General features: G+C 41.3%; 1 long non-coding RNA gene across 1 annotated transcript; it reads right to left on the reverse strand.

Annotated features, from left to right (window-relative positions):
- Positions 1-6,170: 6,170 nt before the first annotated feature.
- LOC120717541 lies at positions 6,171-20,925 on the reverse strand. Its single transcript, XR_005692227.1, has 3 exons — positions 20,766-20,925; positions 20,163-20,291; positions 6,171-10,535 (listed from the first exon to the last, which is right to left on the reverse strand). It is a non-coding gene; the product is annotated as an uncharacterized LOC120717541 (long non-coding RNA).
- Positions 20,926-20,929: the final 4 nt, after the last annotated feature.

The following is a 20,929-nucleotide window of genomic DNA, read 5'->3' on the forward strand; positions in this document are numbered from 1 at the left end:
AAATACTGTCATGTGGACTTCTATGTGAGCCAGAGTAAAAAGACAGAGAGCCGAAGTTCCACTTTCTCTAATAAGTTGCTTGCTCAGTTAGAACAGAGGCAGCCTACACCGTCTGTGTCAGGCTTCCTTAATGGAGTCTTAATGTTTCCAGCAGTGAACAGAGAGGACCACAGACTCTTATCCTCTTCACACTGTTGCCTTACAGGACCCCTTCTGTCTGTCTATCCCACTGACTGAGGCGTCCTCTGACTTGCCTGAATTAATTTTCTACAACAGGCCAGAGGAGCTGTGTCAGCAGTTCATAACCAAGGCAAGGGCTGCAGATTTTAGTACGTCTGGTCTATAAGCTTGCATGTTCTCTGACAGTCCTGTCATGAAACTAGAGGACAGAGACGGTCCTCTGCTGCTATTACAAAAGCCCTGTGTGATCAGCTGACTCTCTGGGATTGCTTTCAGACCATGGATAAGACCAGAACTGGGGACAAGATATATATGCATAGCTGGAATAATACAGTGACAGAGAAATACACTGTGAGCTGGAATGTAACACAGAATTTCTGGGATTTATACAGCAAGAAAATGCGTATATTAGCACTTACTTTTTACTGTCTGTACAGTAAAATACTCTTTTTTTTCCTGGAAAGACTAAGGCTTAATCCTTAATCCTTCCTGCTAGTCAGCATCACCAGACAGGTGCATTGCATTGTACTGTAGCAAGCAACATATTTCTCTTTTTCTGTTTTTGGATGCGTTGTTTTCGTCTTTGAACGCTCCCTCCCTGGTGTCCTCCCGCTGCTTTCTGCATGTTTAATGTATCAGTCATTCAGGTGGGGAGTGACTGTTATGGCATTGTCTTTTAGAAGTGAAGAACTCGCTGTTTTCCAGCTGCCGCGCCAGGTGTAACTGAAATTGACACGTCTTTCGATACATGGCGGAAATATGTTATTGGAAGAGACGTCTTTTATTCTCCAGAACTTTACATCACACACAATCTTGGCCGAGTGCTCTGATCTGTATCCCTCTGTGGATAAAGGGGAGGGCAGGGCTGCACATGTATGTGTGTGCGAGTAAGTGCATTAAATAAATAAGTCCAAAGGCAAATCGATTAAGTTTACTGGGGAAAGTTTGCAGAAAAAACAACGTATGATGAGAAACCACAATATTACATGCGGCACTGTGACGGCATACGCTAACGCTCTGTGCACCGAGTTATATACCACCTTTAACTAGGTTCACAAAGTGCGTCAAAATGTGTTTCTCATTACCCAGTCACACACACTCACACACCAGAGTGGCTGTGAGTATGAGTGTGCATCCTGGCCTACTATAGGGAACAACTTGAGGTTGAGTTTTCTCCTGCCCAAGGGTGCTTTGTAATGAGAGGGGCCAGGATCGCCCTGCCAACCCCGAGTTTAGTTGACAACCAGCCTTTACCACCTGAGAAACAACTGTTGTTCAAATTTCAGACAGTGAAGCACTTTTCTTTGTATAATTTAATAGCCTTTTATTCAGATTCAGGAAAAAGGCCACAAAGGACCAAACAGCAGCAGAGAATCCAAGAAAGGAATAGCATTGCTAGAAGAGATTTTACTTCACTAATATCTATACAATAAATTATGCTCTTGTCAAATTCAAGGAATATATTCAAAGTGAGTCCATCAAAGCAGAATACCTGCTCTGGTTTCATGAAACCACAGACACTGATGTGCAGAAGCCCTGCGGCTAGTCTTACTGTCTGAGCATCAATAGTGCCCTGGGCTCTGGGCCGAGCCTGCCTAACACCTGGACTGAGGCCTAAGCTGCTGTGGGGCAGGTAAGTGAAGCAGGCAGAAAATGAGAGGATACTGATCCTGGAAGTGTTGCACTACTTGGATCCAAGCACAGAGGGTTTCAGCCCAGGATGTTTGAACATAATGTCATTCAGTAAGTGCACACTGGCTTCTATTACAAGCACGTCTCTGCTGGAAAGCCTCAGAACCCTTCCGGATGTTTCCTGGCCCTGATCATCTTGCTTAGATGTGTTCTTTCTGGCCTGGTGAGTGTGATTTTATCTTGGATTGGCATGACACATACGAACGCAGGCCGGGGTGTTTGAACTTGAGCTTGGCTTCGTCCAAGGCCTCAGCTCACCGTCATACACACACGGACGCACACACTCTCTCTCACTCCTGGCCTCTCTCACTCCCTTGCGGCCCTTCATCTCTTTGTTGGAGTATGCATAACCATTGAGAGGGTGCCAAACTGGGCTGAGCTTGAGATGCTGATACAGGAGAAACCCGTGCTATCCCTTTAATGAGTACACACATGCACACACACTTTGCAGTGCGTGGCTATTAGGCACCAAGAACAGGAGGAAAACTATTTGAAAGTGAATTTTAGATTTCCGGTGGTGGAGCTCTGCCTGGGAGTGGCAGCCGAGCAGAGGCGCAAGCAGTGCGCGCGCACACACACACACACACACACACCTCATACACCTCACTGTTTCAGCTCTAGTTGCTCTCGCACACAGCATGGATGATCAAAAGAGGCCAACGGCTGCCGACCATTATGCCAATGACACTTTGAGTAAGAGTCCAGAGAGTGCAGCGACATGACAGCCATTAGGGATTGAAAGTGGGACTTTAAAGGAGGACTGAAGGATAACTGTCAGTACAGAATCAAAGGCAGAAAGTGAAATCTTCATAATGTATTAAACTAGAAAATTCCTGCTCTAGCTGTCTCTCTAAGCCACTTGCTCAAAAGTATCCCATACAAAGCTACACCAATCAACTCCCCAAAAAACATTAAACAGTCAGGAACAAAGGGCTGATGAGGGGAGTTCAGAGACTGGCACTCTGTAAATGAAAGCGAACAGCGGTGTGGGCCATTGTGCGGGTGGTAGACAGATAGATCATTAACGACTGGACTGGGTTGCTCTCAGAGCAGAGGACTAGTAGTAGCAAGCAACTCTAGCACTGCACCTCTGTTCCCCCCCGCTTAGATCCAGCTGACAAATGTGACTGAACCAGTATGGCAGCGCAATTAAAGCTAATGGATCGCACTCTGTGACAGTCACAAAGAAGATTCAAACTTTTTTCAAAAGCACCGCGAGAAGCTTTGTCACCATGTGTTTAAAATGTAGTTTCACACGTTTACGATTCCTGAAATACTTGAAAATCAATAAACTGGACGCAGATAAACTCCATGTCTTCCAACTTTGATTTATCCACTCATTGTATAATTGACAAAACAGAGGGCAGCTTCAAGTGTGTTGCTTTAGTGCTTTCTATTGCTGAAAACAAGGCCTTCTGTTGGCACTGACCAAACACTGCTGCTCTCTCAGCTTGGCAGAAAACTGCCTCTAATCTGTCTCTCTGTCGCATAATCAGGGATTTCACACTCTAAATCTTTGATCTGGGAGAACCCTCTCTGATGGGAGAACCCTCCAACTGCTACCACACACACACACACACATACACTGTACACACACACCCTCTTGGATCTCTGATCTCCCTCCAATTAATGATGTCAAATGAGTGTGTTTACAGGCTCATTAGATTACTGCTGCAGAAGTAGAGCACCACCCTGCATCATCACTGTCTTGACACAGTCCTTGGAGGGAAGCCTGATGGCAAAGCACCAAAGTACTATTGCCACCACAGTCATAGCTGTGGGTCTGTGTGCTAACTGAGCCATGATGGCACAAGTCCACACAGGCATACTTACAACACACATACTAGATGTCCTACCCAGCTGGACCACTTTATGGGCTGTTCAGGGCCGGTTAGGCCGCAGCCAAGCAAATCCCCTAAAGAACTCCAAGGGCTCTGAGACAAAGGTCTAGTCCAAGGACTAGGCACAGACTGACAGGTGTGTATATTTTCCTGGGAGAAGGAGGCGGCTTTATAAAGAGATAGCTGATAGAAGAAACAGAAAATGTATGAAAAAGCAGCAGCACTTATCTATTCCAGGGAACAATTTTTCATGTTTCATTTATTGCCCAATCGGTTTTCCCTTCACAACTGCTTGTTACCATGCAAAACAGCAGGCAGCCCTTAAAAAGACCTCATGCACTCAGCTGTGGACATCATGCAGGCTGAGTTCAGTACATCACCACTGCCCCCTGTTGGGCTGGAGGTCAGCCTTAACCCCCCCAACCAAGAGTGCCACAGGCCCGCACTCTCACCTTAGCGCTCATTGAGGAGCTCGTTCAGGCCCTTGCTTTTCAACACGAGGTAATTATGACACTAATGAGAATAGTGTGAATCAGAGGGTTACATGCAGACAGGAAGACGGCTCTGACGTGCTGCTTCAATTACAGAACAGTCTGTGCATGTAGAGCCCGAAGACGAAAGGGTGTGAGAGCAGTGAAGAGGATGAAAGGGTAGGAGAGGAAGGAGCAAGTACAGCCTTCCTAATTCTTATTTAAGACCTGCATCTGTGTTCAACTGCACCTAGCAGGTGAGTAGTGATGTAATCATCGCTTTAATGTGGTAGTAATGATTCTCAATCTGCAGCATTTACCATTAACAGTAAAACACACATGAATGCGCCAAATGCAAGTAGAAAACAAAAGGTGTATTTTTTAAACCAGGATTGGGACCAGTCGCTATGTCCTTACATTCAAGGTGCTGACCCTGATTATGACCCTAAGGAAACTGTGTGAGGATGTGGGCCAGGTCTGTATTAGTGGCTCCTAGTCTCATGGCAAAGCCTGAAATTCAGTCTGTTCTTTTGTGTGCATTGGCAGGAATTGACTTTGTGCAGGTACAAAGTGTGTGTTTGCACTACACATGCCAACTGAGCTGTGCCACTCAGGCAAGATAATAATCAAAGCTTTAAAATAAGTGTTTTTCTTTGTATTTTAAGCTAAAGCACAATCTTTTCATACCCTAAAAAAGGTGTTTTCATGCCTTTTAGTAACAACTAAAGGGCTAAGCAAATGAACATGTGCTGGAAGTGTAGAAAAAGAGTAAAAGAAGTTTAAAAAAACATTGATCCCACATGGGATTCCATGTCTAATGAATAACACTAAGTACTAAATGATACTGGATACAAATTATCCACGATGGCATGAATGGTTAGATACAGAAACTGCAGTTAAGTAATTGTGCTTAATCTATTCTCTTTGTTTGTGTTTTAGTAAACAAATGGCATCGAGATCACTGCTGTGTCCCTCTTCATGTCGCAGCCTTTCGAGCTGCTGGTAACATGATGGTGGCTCATCTAGGATGTGAATACTTAGGACACATTCAGCTAAAGGCTGTGTGTGTGAGAGTCTGGTAGCTTTCTCCTTAGGGAGTTTGGCTAAAGAAAGCATTTCCTGACAGTCTCTGTGACATGGTGACCTCAGCTGAAGTGACATAACCTGTGGCAGAGAGTGCTGGCTCAGCAAACACTGCGCTTAACAGTCACTCAGACATCACAATGCTCACACGCCCCGAGGAAAACACACAAACACACGATGCCCCCCCCACACACACACACACACACACAGACCGAGAAGTGACAATGAGAGTGACAAATACCTCTTTCAGATATCACACTCAGCCAGTCTACAGTTACACACTAAACAGAACTATATGAACAGTGGGAAGAAGCACAAACACACACAACAGCCGGGCTGGCACATTACTATTCTATTGAGGTTTAGCAGCACTACCTTCTCCTCCCACTGGGAATTTGATAAGCAGGAAAATCACTGTATTTTTCACACACACCACACGCACACATATCCATAATTTTCCTGCTGCCTTCAATCTTCCAGTCTTCTCCCACAAATACTCCCATCTTGTTTAGAAAAAAAATACTGGTCCTCACAGACTGGCTCATATTAGAGCCATTACGGCTGAGGCGCCTTTTTTGGCCTGTATGTTTTAGGCCAGGCATCTTTTTTCTATCCTCTGGTCCTCTCTTATCTCGTTACACACTGTTCAGGCTTTGTGGTTAAATTATGTATTAAGGTCAATGTCAAAACACGGAAGATGTGTAATCTGCAGGGAGTTTCCTTTTATTCATTATTACAGTGAAGGCTGAGCACAACTGTCAGCCAGCCACGTTTGCGCTCAGCATGGAAGCTTATGTGCTCAGCGGGGCCCTACCAAGCCTCTCTCCCTCACTCTCCTCTCCCCTTCTCCAGCTCTCCCATGGCCTCCCTGCTCATACACACCCTCTTCATCCTTCTCCTCCTCTCCTCCTCCTGGGCAGACCCCGGATAGGTTTATCCAGCTAACCTTCACACTCTGGGATCTCCCCCTTCTGCAGTGCCAGTTTGAGAGCTGTCAACCCACCTATATGCCAATCTGATAAATCCAAAGGAGAAAAAATGTGCATGCTGGAGACCAAGGGAAGGAATGAGGAAATGTAAAGGGAGGGGGGCTTGTTGGGAAAGACGAGGGTGCCGTGCCATTCGCTTGTAGTTTAGGGAATTCGTCTAATCTGGAATCATGTCAGGATATTGCGAGGTTATGTGAGGCACTCCCTTTCCCACATCCATGTGTACCCATGCTTGCACATGAATGAACAAGCAAAAAAAACAACAACATAGAAAGAAACAGAAAGAGAAGCAGAGTGAGAGGTTGTCAGTGTCTTATGCTCTTTGTTTATATTCAAGGGAAACTGACATTATGTGTTGACAGGATAAGCTATCATCTCATTGGATTTCTGCTGTCCTCCACAGAGACTTGGATCTGGGGGGTTCGCGCCTTTCCTCTCTCCTGTCTCGCAACAGCTCAACATTTGACCCCCTGTTTTCTCAATTGCTGTCAGTCAATGTCAAATCCTCTTTTTCTATGTCAGATATGTACTGACAGCTTCGGCACAGCCAGCTTTGAGCACCCCGGATGCCTTTAACCTTCCCGTGCTTGCTTGTAGATCTCTTCCTCTTAATGGCTCACGGGGGCAGGAAGCAGTTTGATGAATCTGGTCCAGCTTTGTTGCAGCCAGTGTAATTATCTTTCAATTAGATTAATTCGGTTAGGCCTCGGTCCCATTTACAATACTAACAGCATTCCTGGGAGGCGACCACTCTGTCATGTTAACTGTTACACAATTATCTCTGTAAGTGATAATAACTGCTGCTATTATCAACCATTTGACATGCAAAGATCCATAAATAAACATATGCAACCAACATATTAGATTTAAGGAAACAGAATCATATACGCTATATATCCTTCAATTAAAAAAATGGAGAGGAGAGCTGAGGGAAGTAAAAAAAAAAAAAGGATTAAAAAAAATCTTCAAAGAGAAAGCGCACAAGGCAAACAAAGCAGACAGCCAAGGTTATCTCGGATTTTTACCGCAGATGGAGTGAGTGATGGAGAAAGGTTAAGATACTCGGCACTACCCAGGCAGGGAAGCAAGGAGGCCAAGGTTGGCTTTCTTTTAAAAATAAAATGCACACTCTCTCTCTTCCTGCAGCCTCTCTCCTGGTGGTTGCATCTCGTCTCTCTCAAGCTCATGTGTTGTGCTTAGGAAAATGCCTCCTGACTGGTGGGCCTAATTACTGGCTCCTCACTGACCCGCGCCGGGCCGAGGCCTCGTCAGAACACTGATTCAACATGAGCCCTGCACCGGCCAGCACCTCACACTAATGAATACTAATGAATAATTATCACTTGCTGGCTGGCGCGGCGGCCCACTGCAGGGACACATGTTAACACACCCGCTTGTAGAGCTGCAGGAGAAGCGTAGAGGCCCTTACCCAGAGAACAGGCACCTCAACTGGTGCACAAGGCTATGCAGAAATATGCAAGTCTCCCCAAAGGGAGGCAGGGAAAAGCATACAACCCCTCAAGGTTAAACCGAAGTAACAATGAGTAGAGTGGAGCGCACTGACCCCTGTGAGGACTGTTTTGATTGTCATGACCTGTGTTAGGCTTAATGTATATTGGGGAAAGCTGTGGCAGTTAATACAGGTTAACCGCTTTGGTAAAATGATGAAATCTGTCAGACCAAGTGTAGAGTCAATGATCGCAGCAATGTAAACCTCTCCTTTGCTTCCTCCTGCTGTGTACTGTAGGTAATCTATACTTCAATATGACTGTGAAGAACTGCTTATTGGATTTCAAACAGGAGCCAAGAGATGGGGAAAACAGGCTGGAAACCTATGACCTAAAGTCAGCAATCATCATAAAATATTAAAACCAGGGCTGTCCAGATAGTCAGTTGGTTTGCTGCTCAGGGCAGGGTGTCCTCAGGTTCGATTCTTACTGCGTGTCATTTTTCAGCTTTGTCCTATCTGAAGTGTCTATTTAACAAGAGCACAAAATCATTAGAAAAAAGAGACCGCAACAGGCGTACAGGAAGATTTCTGTAATCAAGGACAGTCATTTGTGGACAAAATAATCAATAACTCTTGGTATTATTATTCGGTTTGAAAACACAATATTTACTTCAACAGATCAGGATAGAAAAGTGTTTGTCTGTACATTCTTTACCTTTTCTGACGTACTATTGTGACAGTGTGATAACAGCAGTGGTGTAAAGCAAGCAAGCATGTTTATTTAGAATACTTAAGTTTTCAGGTATTTTGCATGCCTCATTATACTCCACTGGGGAAAAATATTACATTATTGTTTTATAATAAGAGAAACAATATTACTGTGTAATAAAAGTACAAAATGTCATAACATAACAAAAAAGTCATTTTGCATCATGAGCGGTCCTACTCCTACTTCAAGTGCTTTAAATGCACTCCTCTTAACTTTACTCATAGAAATATTATAATAACTGGTCTTTTACTCATATCCTGGTGAGATGGCTGTGGCTCAAGAGGCAGAGCAGGTCAGCTACCTAATTCTCATTGAATCTCTGGCTGCTCCAGTCTGCATGCTAAAGTATGCTTGAGTAAAATAAACCTCAAGTGCGAATGTGTGTGATTGTTAGATAGAAAGCACTTACTTTAAAATACTTCCAATACTTCCAAAACTATGCAACTATTCTGAAAGTCAGGAGTGCTGATAAGAACATTTTGTTGTTATGCCCTGTGTGTGCCAGCCAAACAAAAAAATCCTCATTGCTCTTTCAGCTCCTCACGCTATCTTTAAACATGTACAACTAATTATGTAGCACAACAGACAAACATCAACCACTGATAACAGTATGTGTTATATTGTCTTTTTTGCTATATTCAGCCAGCATATCGACACATTCCTATTATCGGATCACAAAATATAATGTAGGTCCTGCAATTAGGGTACTTTTTCCCTGCTCCAGCAGAGAAATAGGCTTTAAAACTTGTAAAATAGTCTTTGAGTAAGTAGAAAACTAAAAAGTTACTTGGTATTATTGATACATTTTTCAACCTTCTAATATTATGTCTTCATATGAACTGATGTGAATTAAAACATCAACAGCCAATTTATAACCTAAAGATAAAAATATTCATGTCAGCCCAAATTACTCTTCCTCCTAAACTTTATAAATAGTGAACTTACCTGCTATTACATTACCGGTGTAAGTTCTGTGTCACTGCGCTGACATTTCTACGTGCTACATTTTTAGGTTAAATTATACTCAACTACCTAATACTGAGTGTAACAGTGTTTTCATGTGTGTGTATGTGGGTGCAGGAGTGTGCACAACACACTGGTTTTCCCCCTTGTGAGGAAATGTAAAACTTCTTGGTGTGTTATTTTTCTCCCCACCGTTTGTTCTTTTGATCTGTGTGTACATTATCTCCAGCTCTTTGAATTTCAATTTCACTGTCATGTAAGCTCTTTTCATCACAGCCGACGGTTGCAGCTCTAATAATATTCAACTTTTAGGTCACAGTGGAATGCTAATTAGATTGCTATTTTAATTAATATGTCCCTGCAGGTTTCCATATCAAATCAGTTTTAACACTGTATTGTGCACTTTGAGCCAATAAATTACAATGAATCCCCAAAATAACACCACTTCAAAAAAAGAGGAGGATTTTAAGGTGTACAGGAGCGGCGCTCGTTTGAACTGTGTTTACATAAATTGCTTATTGTTGCTTAATAAACTGCATAATATTAACCACATTGGGATGCGTTTGAAATTGTTTCAATAAGCCATGGTAGATGTGTCTATTTTCCACTAATAAATCCATACATGAACCTGCTCACGAGATAAAAGCCACAACTTAGCTGGTTATTTTCAAGGGCAGTATAGTGTTAAATGTGCTAAAGGGAGGGAGATAAGTGCAGCGGCTAGAATAGTACAGACTGTGTGTGTGTGTGTGTGTGTGTGTGTGTGTGTGTGTGTGTGTGTGTGTGTGTGTGCTGCTGGTGGTGGCATTTAAGGGCTTAAAAGTGCTTCGCTTTCCATCAGAGTGTCATTTGTCTGTCAGCACTTCTGTGTGTGTGTGTGTGTGTGTGTGTGTGTGTGTGTGTGTGTGTGTGTGTGTGTGTGTGTGTGTGTGTGTGTGTGTCACCCTGGATTCTCAAATGGTTGTTCTGTCCTGCAGCTCAGGGTGTCCCATTCATCATGTTGAGAGGAAACAGAGAGGCCTGGGATATGAGCACTGCTTTATTCCTCTCATAATCAAAGGTCATATTGGAGTCCAGTGTTCAAATTGCTTTACCTCACTGAAAAGACAGACACACACACACACAGAAACACATACAAATTAGTCGTTATGCCAATGATACCATGCCAAATATGCTCTGCATTTTCCAAAACAATCTGGTGTAACACCTGCACAGTGACCTCTAAGTATAATTTCATCTTTAATTCTCCATATGCATCATTCTAACTTTATTGTTATAACTCTGAACTGTTATGATTAAAGGTTTGCATCCAACAATGTGTACTTCAATTATGTTTTTACTAAATTCAAATTCTTTCTGAGACACATGCTTGCTGCACAACCTCTTTAAGAACACGAGACCCAGTGCTGCTTTTGCACACTAACCAAAATTTATATTCATGGATGAGGAGGGTGGAGGGGCTATTTGGATGTTTATTATACTTTAAAATGAAGTAATCCGCATTTCGCTGCCTGCGAGGTAATTAATGTGGGGAAATCTTGAATTAAAGATGTAAATCCTGACACTTTGGCAGGGGGGCCGGTAAGGGACAGTGGTCTCCAAGGTCTAGATTATTCTTAGCGTATACCAATTAACACCATGTATCTTCTTTTATGTTCACTTCAATTAAGAGCCTTTACAATTTTTAAGTTCTTTTCTTCTCAGTAGTTAGAATGTCAGAGAGACTGATCAAAGGCATTAGCTGCCGTCCGTGCACCATAGGTAATGCTGTTTTGCATAAAGAAATCTGCATATTGCTAAGAAGGTTTTCATTTCATTTTGCATGAATTACAGAACCAGGGATGCTGTAGTAGATGGAGATGGAGAGATATGATTGTACACATTTACCAAAAAAAAAACAGAGAAACCTTTCAACACAGAATTGCCAAACTTTGTCAAATCTTGGAGGATTTTGACTTCAGCATCAAGGTGCCACTGTCGAGATGAAACAGACCAACACCAGTTGAATGCATTACTTCTTTTTTGGTTTCCTGTTGTTGTTCCACCTCATTCGGGTTTTGCAGGACTTCTGTTAAAATCTGTTCCTCACTATTAAGAGTGTTAATAAGTTAAAGCGCGTGCACAGCAACGTTAACACCCAATAACTCCAGCTCCTGAGGTAATCACGCTCTGATTTATGTGGGTGATTTTGGTTCAATTGTCTTACAAGGTTCCGCCTGCTTTCTAGATGACCATCTTTTAATAGGCCTGAAAATCAGGCTGTGTCCAATAGCTTTCCCCTCCATCGGGGATGCTTTTGTTTTTCCTGCTCTTTCATTTCTCTTTCCTTTGCATTACCTAGTTTTTACCCTGTCTAATAATAAATCACATAACATACATTGCACTTTGAGACCTTTCTCATTTTGTTCAAATAGTTCAGTAGGACTTTGAGTTTTCGTAGATCTATTTACGTGTCCGTAAGCGCGTGTGTAATCTTTCACCTGTGCACAGCTAGTGCTGAAACTCTGCAAACAGATGCAGGAAGAACAAACAAACAAATAACCTGTTTGCTTGTGATAATCACTGCTACTTAATTCCATTACACTGTCAGCTACCAATAAATCAATGAGCAAATGAACTGACCGGCTATGAGGAATAGCCATCTATTGCTCGTCTGTGTTATTCTATTGATGTTCCACCAACGGCCGTCCTGGAGATATTGAATGCTCTTTAAGCGAAGTGCTGACATCATAATAAAAGGCCACCATGAACTGGCCGGCTGTGTGGTTTGGGAGCTTCAGGCTAAAGAGACGGACGGCCTCTGAAGAAGGAAGAAATGCAATCTTCAAAGTCAATACAACCAAGTGCTCTATGTGGTCCCATTTACTGCACATAATGAAACTACAAATAGCCTCTTAAACAACGCAAACAAAGCACATACACAAATGGCACTGCAGTCAGAATAATTATACGATAACTGGAATGATAAATTATGTGTTTGGTGGGTTTTTTGACATTAGCATTACCTCTGACTTGTTTTGAAATCTGTCAGCTTAGTTGAAGTCTTTCCTAAACCACATTAAAAAGATCGAAATATGTGGAATATATATTAGAATTGACATCGCATAGAGTTTATTTTTAAATGCACTCAAATGCACTTTCACCTCCGCGTGTGCGAATCTGCAACTGACTTTTCTGATGACAGTGTATTTAATCCATTGCTCGTGACATCATAAAAAAAAAAACGAAGGGCTGGCAAATTCAAACATCAAAACATTAAGTTGGGTGCTGTGTCTGTGCAGCCCTGTGTTTTCATAACCCGAGTGTCTCAAAGCATTATTAACAAAAATCTTTTGCTCAGCCTTGCATTTCTAAGGCCAATAAAAAGCAGCATGAAGAGGCTGCACTGGTGCTGACACAAGGCATACACAGCACAGACAGCCATCTAGTGTTGGAAATGAGCACATGCAGGAATCAAGTAAGGAGGAAAGGCACTTTACTGCATCCTATACGCTATGTTTACACCTCCATTTAGTTTTAAGGGCCACAAATGATGGATATTTTAGTTAGAGCAGACAAAGGGAAAAATATTTCAATGAACTAACAAAGACTGGATTAAGCGCCGAGTTATTTGTTGTGTGTGTCGTCATTACACCCACAAATTGGAAGAAAAACTCTTATGCGCTTTTGTACTCTGCAACCAGGAACGGGAGCTACGCTAATGGTCAGAACTCGTCTTTTCAACCCACACAGAACACAGCGCACCCTGGTTTAGCCTAATAGCAAGCCTACTGCAAGAGCTTAACCTCTCCCATGGATAGAACTGAAATAACAATGCATCAGCTCTTGGAGACTGTGTCCACCTCTTTCGCGAGAAACCTTTCCTTACCGTTACCTTTTACCTCCTCTTTGAATTACAGCAGCACGAAATGGGAATTTGTTAATGTATGCAACCCAAATAAACAAAGATTATAAACAAATGTGTTGCATATTGCTATTGTGTGCATACTGGGAGCATGAATATGGATTTGCTGAGCTTTCAAACAAAGACACAAAGGGAGGCCCAACCTGTTGTCGGCTCAGCCCCTTTTTTTTCCCCTGCTGTGAAATCCCTGCTCCCTTAATAATCACACATCATTATGACAATAGATGTTAGGCAAAACACATAAGCCGCACAAGGAGACAGAAGCAGACAAACGCACATAAATACTGTACTACACTAAACAGATCGTCACAGACTCCTTCAGCCTTATTCACTTCTTGCATAAAGGCTGAAGGAGATATGTTTATTCGCTCACTCTTCTGGCTGTTGTAAAGGTTTTGGCCCCTGCAGTCGTGCACACGCAGGCCTGCTCCTGCAGACTTATCATCTAATTGCTTTTCATTGATCCTGTCTGATCAGGTGCCTAATGTTCATCCTTTTCCTGGCGCACTCTCCCGAGCACTTCTGCCAGTCCTAATCTGAGAAGTGTGCATCCTTTTCAATGCTTATAAAACACCCAGGCACAAAAAAACAGTGAGACAACAGAGGATTGTTTTTCATACTGTTGTACCGCATACATCTACAAAGGACTTGTGTGTGTTTATGCGCTGGCAGCACGCGTGCTTTTCTGAAAAGGGATATCTCCTGGCTTTTTGTCAGTTCCCATGCACAGCAGATGAGGACATTTGTGTTCACTTTGCTCTTTTAATTATTTTCAATGTGGATGGGCAGCAAAGTAGAGAGACTGCTTCACCTAAAGACAGGCAAAGAAGTCTGTGTGCCTTGGACGAGAGAGAATACAATAACGAGTCTGTTTATTTTGGATTAGAGACAAAGAGGCTCGTCCTGTAAGGTGAACCAGATCAAGGATTTGGGATAGAAACTTCAAGCTCCTCCTAAAGATTAAATGATGTCAGCATCAGAAGCGAAGGCCAATGTGTGTTGGCAGGCGCTGAGCTGGACTTCTGAGGGATATTATGGTGTGTATGACTATTAATGGACAACAGCAAACGCTGAATACGTTTTTTCAGCTTTTTTTTTTTTGTAATAATCCAAACCTGGACCGCAGCCACGAGCCCACTAAAACACACATGCACCGAATTCATCCGTCTTAGAGGAGATGTATCGCAGCTTTGGTTTAATATGCAGGCCAGTTCTTGGTGGTATCAGATCAATCGAGAGTTTTAAGTTAGACACAGCCAGTGAGGCAGACAAAAGAGACCATCTTTGGCGCACATTAAGAGAACACTTTTCTTCCCCTTAACATCACAGTTATTGCTTTTTCTGAAGGAGGCATTGAGTAAGACTCAACTGTCTTGTGATGCCCATTAAAAATATTAACTTTAAAGGTGGAGAGTTTTTTCCCCTCCAGATTGTAGGTTTGGGTTATTTTGAAAGTAATAGCCTAATTAAAGTAACTTAATGTATTGTTATACTCGCATGTCTCTGAAAAGATGTGAAATGATAACCTTGACTGCTTAGAGAAACTAAATCTGCTGTTAATACTTGCCATTTTTCCAAGAATAATCTAATGTGATTTAATGATACAAAACAGCAGCACATTTCACCCACTTGGCTCAACTCTTGCTTATATTTTCCATCTTCTTGGTCTTTTTTGATGTAAGCGGACAGGACACAACATTTAAGTGTGATTTATCATTTAAAAAAGTCAACTAAGCACTCTTACTCTACTGCATGGCCCAAAAACAGCCCACCTACATTCCAGTTTACCGTGAAGCAAGATTCAAGACACTGATCTATTTACCTCGCTTTGTGTGCACCCTAACTGTGCCATATATATGTATAGTATAAGGAGGCAATCATCTCTTCTGTTACAGACCCCCTTTGAGCCTTTCCCTGCCTTCTCCCGTGCATTATTCAGTCTTTTCCTGAAGTAACAGCCGCCCTCTACACGCAGACAAGTCGACCACTAACACACCACACTAATGTGATGTAAAAATGAATGATGAAATTCAAGCAGGCCAAATGAAAGAGAAACCTACGTGTGTTTGCCTGTGTATATGTGTGTGCCCGTGCATGAGCAAATGCTGGCTCTGGTGTAAGCCTATCTGTGCATGTGTGTGTTCAAAGGTGAGGCCTTGGGTGATGGAGAATAGGATTCTCTTACCTCCTATAAGTACAGAGGAGGATAAAAGCCAGATGTAATGACCTTGGTATAATGAAGGCCTTGCTGATTTCCATGATTTTCTTGCTTTCATGCCACGAATTTGCTTGTTCCATAGGAGGGGCAAGAAGGGAAAAGACGGAGCTCTGTCTGGCCAAACATTAGCGACCAACAACATCAGCCCAGAATCGAACACGAACTCTCGTTCCCATGTTCAAGCCATTATTGAAACGATTACTATCTCGAAGCAAATTAATAGATGAAACACATTTTTCTTAATGGGCTGGTGTTTTACTTTTTTTTTTGTTTTTTCTAGGTGACCAATTTACTTGCAATTTTCTTAATTTGTAAAGTTATTTAGAAAGTGATGTAATGCTTGCTTCTTTTTATCTTGAAAGCAAAGGCAGCATGTTGTCTAGGGCTGCTCAGTGCAGCTAATATGGCACAACGAAATGAAAGGCTTCAAAAGAGCTTTTCCACTTGGAGCTGATGTAGTGCTGTGGCCGACCTCCAAATATGATTAGACTGCAGTAAACACAACAATAGCAAACAATAAACAACTGGTAATTGGTGTGATCCTCTGTTCCAACAAAATCTTCCTTGATTTGCTATGAATTATGAGCATTAATGTGTCTGCTCACCATGCCCCTCTGAGGATATCAAAAAGCTCCCGCTCCGTCTTGATGGGCCTGTCTCATTAAAGGAGAAATGGAGGCCAATGTGAGAAACTGATGTACGGTGCATTCAGCAGAATAACTGGCATGAACTCACCTCTGATTCATGCTGTCTGTGTGCCTCATATAAGATCATTACACTTGAGTGAATTGTTTGTGTATGTATCTGTGTCTGCTTAGAAAGCAAGTGAGAGGAGTACAGCCCTAACACATCCCAAGTGAAGTGCACCCTCTACAGGCAACTGTTACACATTTTACATCCTTGTATAGCATCTGCAGAACTACACTGAAGAAAATTTGCAAAGCATTTCACCTGAGAAACAACATATAGTATACCAAGTTGATTAGACACACTATATACGACTCCATTAAATATATCTATATATCTGTCGACTCTCTTTGGTATGCTCAAAACCAGGTTTTCCTGCTTAAGCTTTGCAACTCCATACATGCACCTCTTTCATTAATATGTGATGAGAGAGAAAATCTCCAAAGGCCCCAATAGGCAGATGCATTGTTTCTCTTTTAAAGTCATCTCAGATGGAAGGAGTGAACTTCAGAGCCTCAGTGAAGTGTCTAATGAAAGAAGTCTCCTCCTCCGCGGCTCCATTTCGCACAGCATATTAGGAATCTAAATGTTGACTGAAGACAGTTTGATTCTGCGTCTGTGATTTTCTTAAGGAATAAAAACAGCGTTGCGTGTTTACAGTGTAGCCATGAAAGAGCTACGAGAAGGCTCATCACTACCCGATGCCATTTTGGGAGGCGGAACGTGAGGTTCATACCACAGTTCATTTGAAAGCCATATCAAACAGAGGATTGTTTAAGACCAAGATCAAAGCGATTTCTGCTCAAAAAATATCACTAGACTATAGAAACATCCTTGTAAAATTTCTGCTTTATGCTAACAATTATTTCAGCAGTGTCTGGAAATAAAACAAACACAGTGCACGATGGGCAGAGGCAAATAAAAATGACATTTCAGGACTGTTGTGGTAACTCGTGTACCTTGTTTTGTATTACATGCCACAGGAATCTGAGAGTTTAAATCACCCTGTCAGCCAGAGTTTCATCATTTGCTGTGCAACAACAACAGCAAAAAAATAAATAAAAATTCTTAAAAATAATCTAATAAAGGCTAGTGAGGATGGGAGCAACTTTCTGATTATATTAATGCACTTCAGAATAGAAACTTTGTGCTTAAAATATTTCCAGCTAAGTGGGTTCCTGAGTAGTTCCTGCATTTAAACAGTTGCAACAACAGGCACTGTGATCATTAATCTGCTCGTAAAAATAGTTTTGATTTAAATCTAATGATTAATCACGTCAATACTACTCCTACACTGATTTACATTCATTATAGTCCACCATGTAATTTATATATACAATTATTTGAACTTTTAATAAGACCTCTAACATTAAAAAATGTAAATCTACTCTTCTACAATGTTAAAAGTCCCATCGACAGGCAGAGAGGTTGAAATGTGTTTTTCCAGCGCTAACACTGGCTCTTGGTTCAGTAGGATTGTATGTTTTTAACTAAAGCAAGTACACTTGTGTTTTCTACGGAGCGCAGATAAAAGAAGGAGATGCCTGGGGAAGATAAAACCATATATGTTGCTCTAAATGTTGAGATATTGAAAAGAAGCAGCGTCTGTATCAGCATTAGTTTTTACGCATCTACTGCTTACTTTTACTCCTGTTACTCCAAGCTTAAAATCATTTCTTATGCAGTTTGCTGTTTTCTGCAGCACACATTTGACAATGTATGTTGAAGCAAAGTCTGCTCGTGTGTCGCTAAGGAGAACAGTGCCACGATGAGTTATTTTAAAAGTTAAAACAACATACGCATAAATTGCAGCTGAACAAATAGTTTAACTACATAATGAAATACAATTTTTAAGAAAGCACTTTCTACTAGTTTCTGTTGTGTTTGCAAAACGATTGGGGAATAATATCACCGTAACTTAACAGTAACTGCATATTATTTCCATTTCACAATCAAAATCTTTTCAACTCGCTGTTATCATGTACTTATTTAGTTGTTATATATTCAAAGTCATAAAACAGAAAAGAAAATATTACAGTGCTATTCCACATATCTTCTGGGAAATATGTTAAAACTATTTGGGTCATTTTGTCAAATTTCAAGCAGATGGAGAAGTCATTTGTTTGTCTGATTGGGCCTTGTTCTTATCTCTGCCTTGTACAAAAATGTACCAAATGAGCTGGTTTAAAACAAATGTGCAACAGAGGTTAAGACCACTTAGAAGCAATTGAGACAAAGGTGGCAACGTTGCTCACAAATTTGTCACTGTCTTGACTTTGCGTTGTAAACATCCCTACTGAATGAAAGCCAAAGTCAAAGGTGAAGATGTTTGGATTGGTATCAGATCCTGTAAGATGTTCAAGAAAAAACAGCTTGAGAGAACTACCAGATTTTCTTTGAGTGTAAGTAAAAGCACTGTAGACACTGTTGTCCGTCTACAGTATGTTTTAAAGCCATTTTTACACTTTTACACAACAAAACTTACCCGTACATTACTTATTAAAGACTGCTCTCCTTCTATGTAAGTAATTTATGTGAAACTTCAGCCACAAAAAAATCTCACATTGCAATCTGGATCTTTTAAATGAAGAGAAAAGAGTAGTAGCTAAACGTACCAATGTCAAACAAACTTAAACCTTAAAATAACCATGGCCCATTGCCTTTTCTAGTATGTGAGTACAGTATGGTCCAAATATTTCTCTACAGCACATAACTACAACACAACACTTTTAACTTTATTCACTCCCCTTATTAGAGCAGATTGCTTATCGTCTACTTCACAGAGCGCCCATATAGCATAGCTGACAGCAGTAAGGGCGAGCTGCACACATAAACCCCTCACTAACACTTTCCTACGCTAACCAGCTGTCCCCCTGTGGTTTCAGACTCGGCCAAACCTTTGAAATGTCCTTCAAGGCGTGAAAAAACAACATGCACACTGCTTTGGGTAAAATCCTATTTGTACACTATAATTACACTTTGAAAAGTTGCAAAGTTTAAAGTTTCAAGACCTTCACTTTTTCTCTTCTCATTTCGGATATTGATTGGGCTCTAAAACACATGTAAGGTTCGCTGCTCTACAGAACAAAGAGGTTTCTCATTACGTGCCGCGCCTCAGACAACTTTGGATGTTTCAGATTTGATTTACTCGTGTTATCAAGGGAAGCAATCAGAGGAATTCAGTCGATATTTTTCACAACTGCGGAACCGCCGTTAATGCGCTCTTAAAAACAAAGCTACAGGCACTTTGAATGTTCTTATTAACGAGATAGAGGTTTGGAGTGATAGGTGTCCCCAATGTCTTTCATGCCGAAAAGAAAGAGAAACATCAGTAAAGCCTGTCAGCATACCACTGCGGTATGGGTTCCATCAAAAAGTAACTTTTTAAAAATTCAAAATCACCTTCGAAAATACATCCGTCATGTCAGAAGTCATAAAGCTCCAGTGAAGTAAATTAAAGTCATTAGAAACAAATAATTACACACAGCGCATATGCCAAAAAAACTGGTGTTTAGAAAAAATGTTTACAGGCATAATCAGTCAATGCCAAAAGAGAAAGATTAGTCCAGACAAAATTTGTTCTGTTGGCTGCATAATAAACATAATTACCCAGCAACATTGTTTTCACAGAAACAAACAATAACCAACATGTTAGTTTTGGCTGCAGTGCTTGTGTAAATGAGAAGAATTCCACGTGAAATTGGTGTACCATTAGTACCGACCCTGTGATCATGAAATCAGTTTTACTAATGTAGACAAGACTCAAGTACAAAAAAACCAAACCATTAAATCAGTGGTTGAAGCCTGGGTCTTAGGTCTGTTATAAAGCATGCCTTTCTGATGAAAAAAAAATAATACTCCACTGTGTTTTCTTTTATTGCAGGTGTCATATATGGTATCAATAATCTAAACTGACCTTTTCCTGTGTTGCTTGTTTTCTATGCTGGGGGATGCAATGAGGGAGCCAGATGTCTGGGGCCACTCCTCCGCACAGTAATCAATAAGTATGTCCAGCTCCATATACAGCAGGTGCTCAGTCCAGCTGCTTTGAGTAGACAGAGTGAAATTGGACACACATGCATCATTGTTATTCATGCACAGTCGGAATCAGGTTTGTACGATGCTAAACTGGACACACAGGACTAGTTTCATGGAAATGAGTAGTGCACTGATGAACAGCTCTCGCTGGACATCATACAAACCGACCATACATTATCAAAGGGAATGTAGATGTACAGGTTAAATGAGAAAAAGACTGAATGAACGCCTGTATTAAATTAGTGTCTCAAGATGCACAAGGCAATAACAGCAACCTCATACAATTTATACTAATCCACAATATATCGTAAACTTACTATGTATTATATTACATGCTTATATATTTTTTACCACTATAATACTACATACTACTGTCATAAAAATGAACCTATTAAACTTAGGAGATGAAATCATTGGACGTTAATAAGTCCAAGTCGACGGGCTACGGCCTAGTTTCTTTGAAAACACTTCTAATACTTACTGAGACAGACTTGGCAATAAGGCTTTTGTTGTTACTTATAAATGAGAATACTACAGTGTTAGAATAGGCTTATGTAGCGGGGGAAATAGAACCATTATATGAGAAATACTTCCACACTTCTAAATTTTAACAGGTGTGCGTCAGCTCAAGTGCTTACTGACTCC

This window comes from Simochromis diagramma, unplaced genomic scaffold (genome assembly GCF_900408965.1).
Source record: "Simochromis diagramma unplaced genomic scaffold, fSimDia1.1 OVJJ01000501.1, whole genome shotgun sequence".
In the NCBI taxonomy this organism is placed as follows: domain Eukaryota; kingdom Metazoa; phylum Chordata; class Actinopteri; order Cichliformes; family Cichlidae; genus Simochromis; species Simochromis diagramma.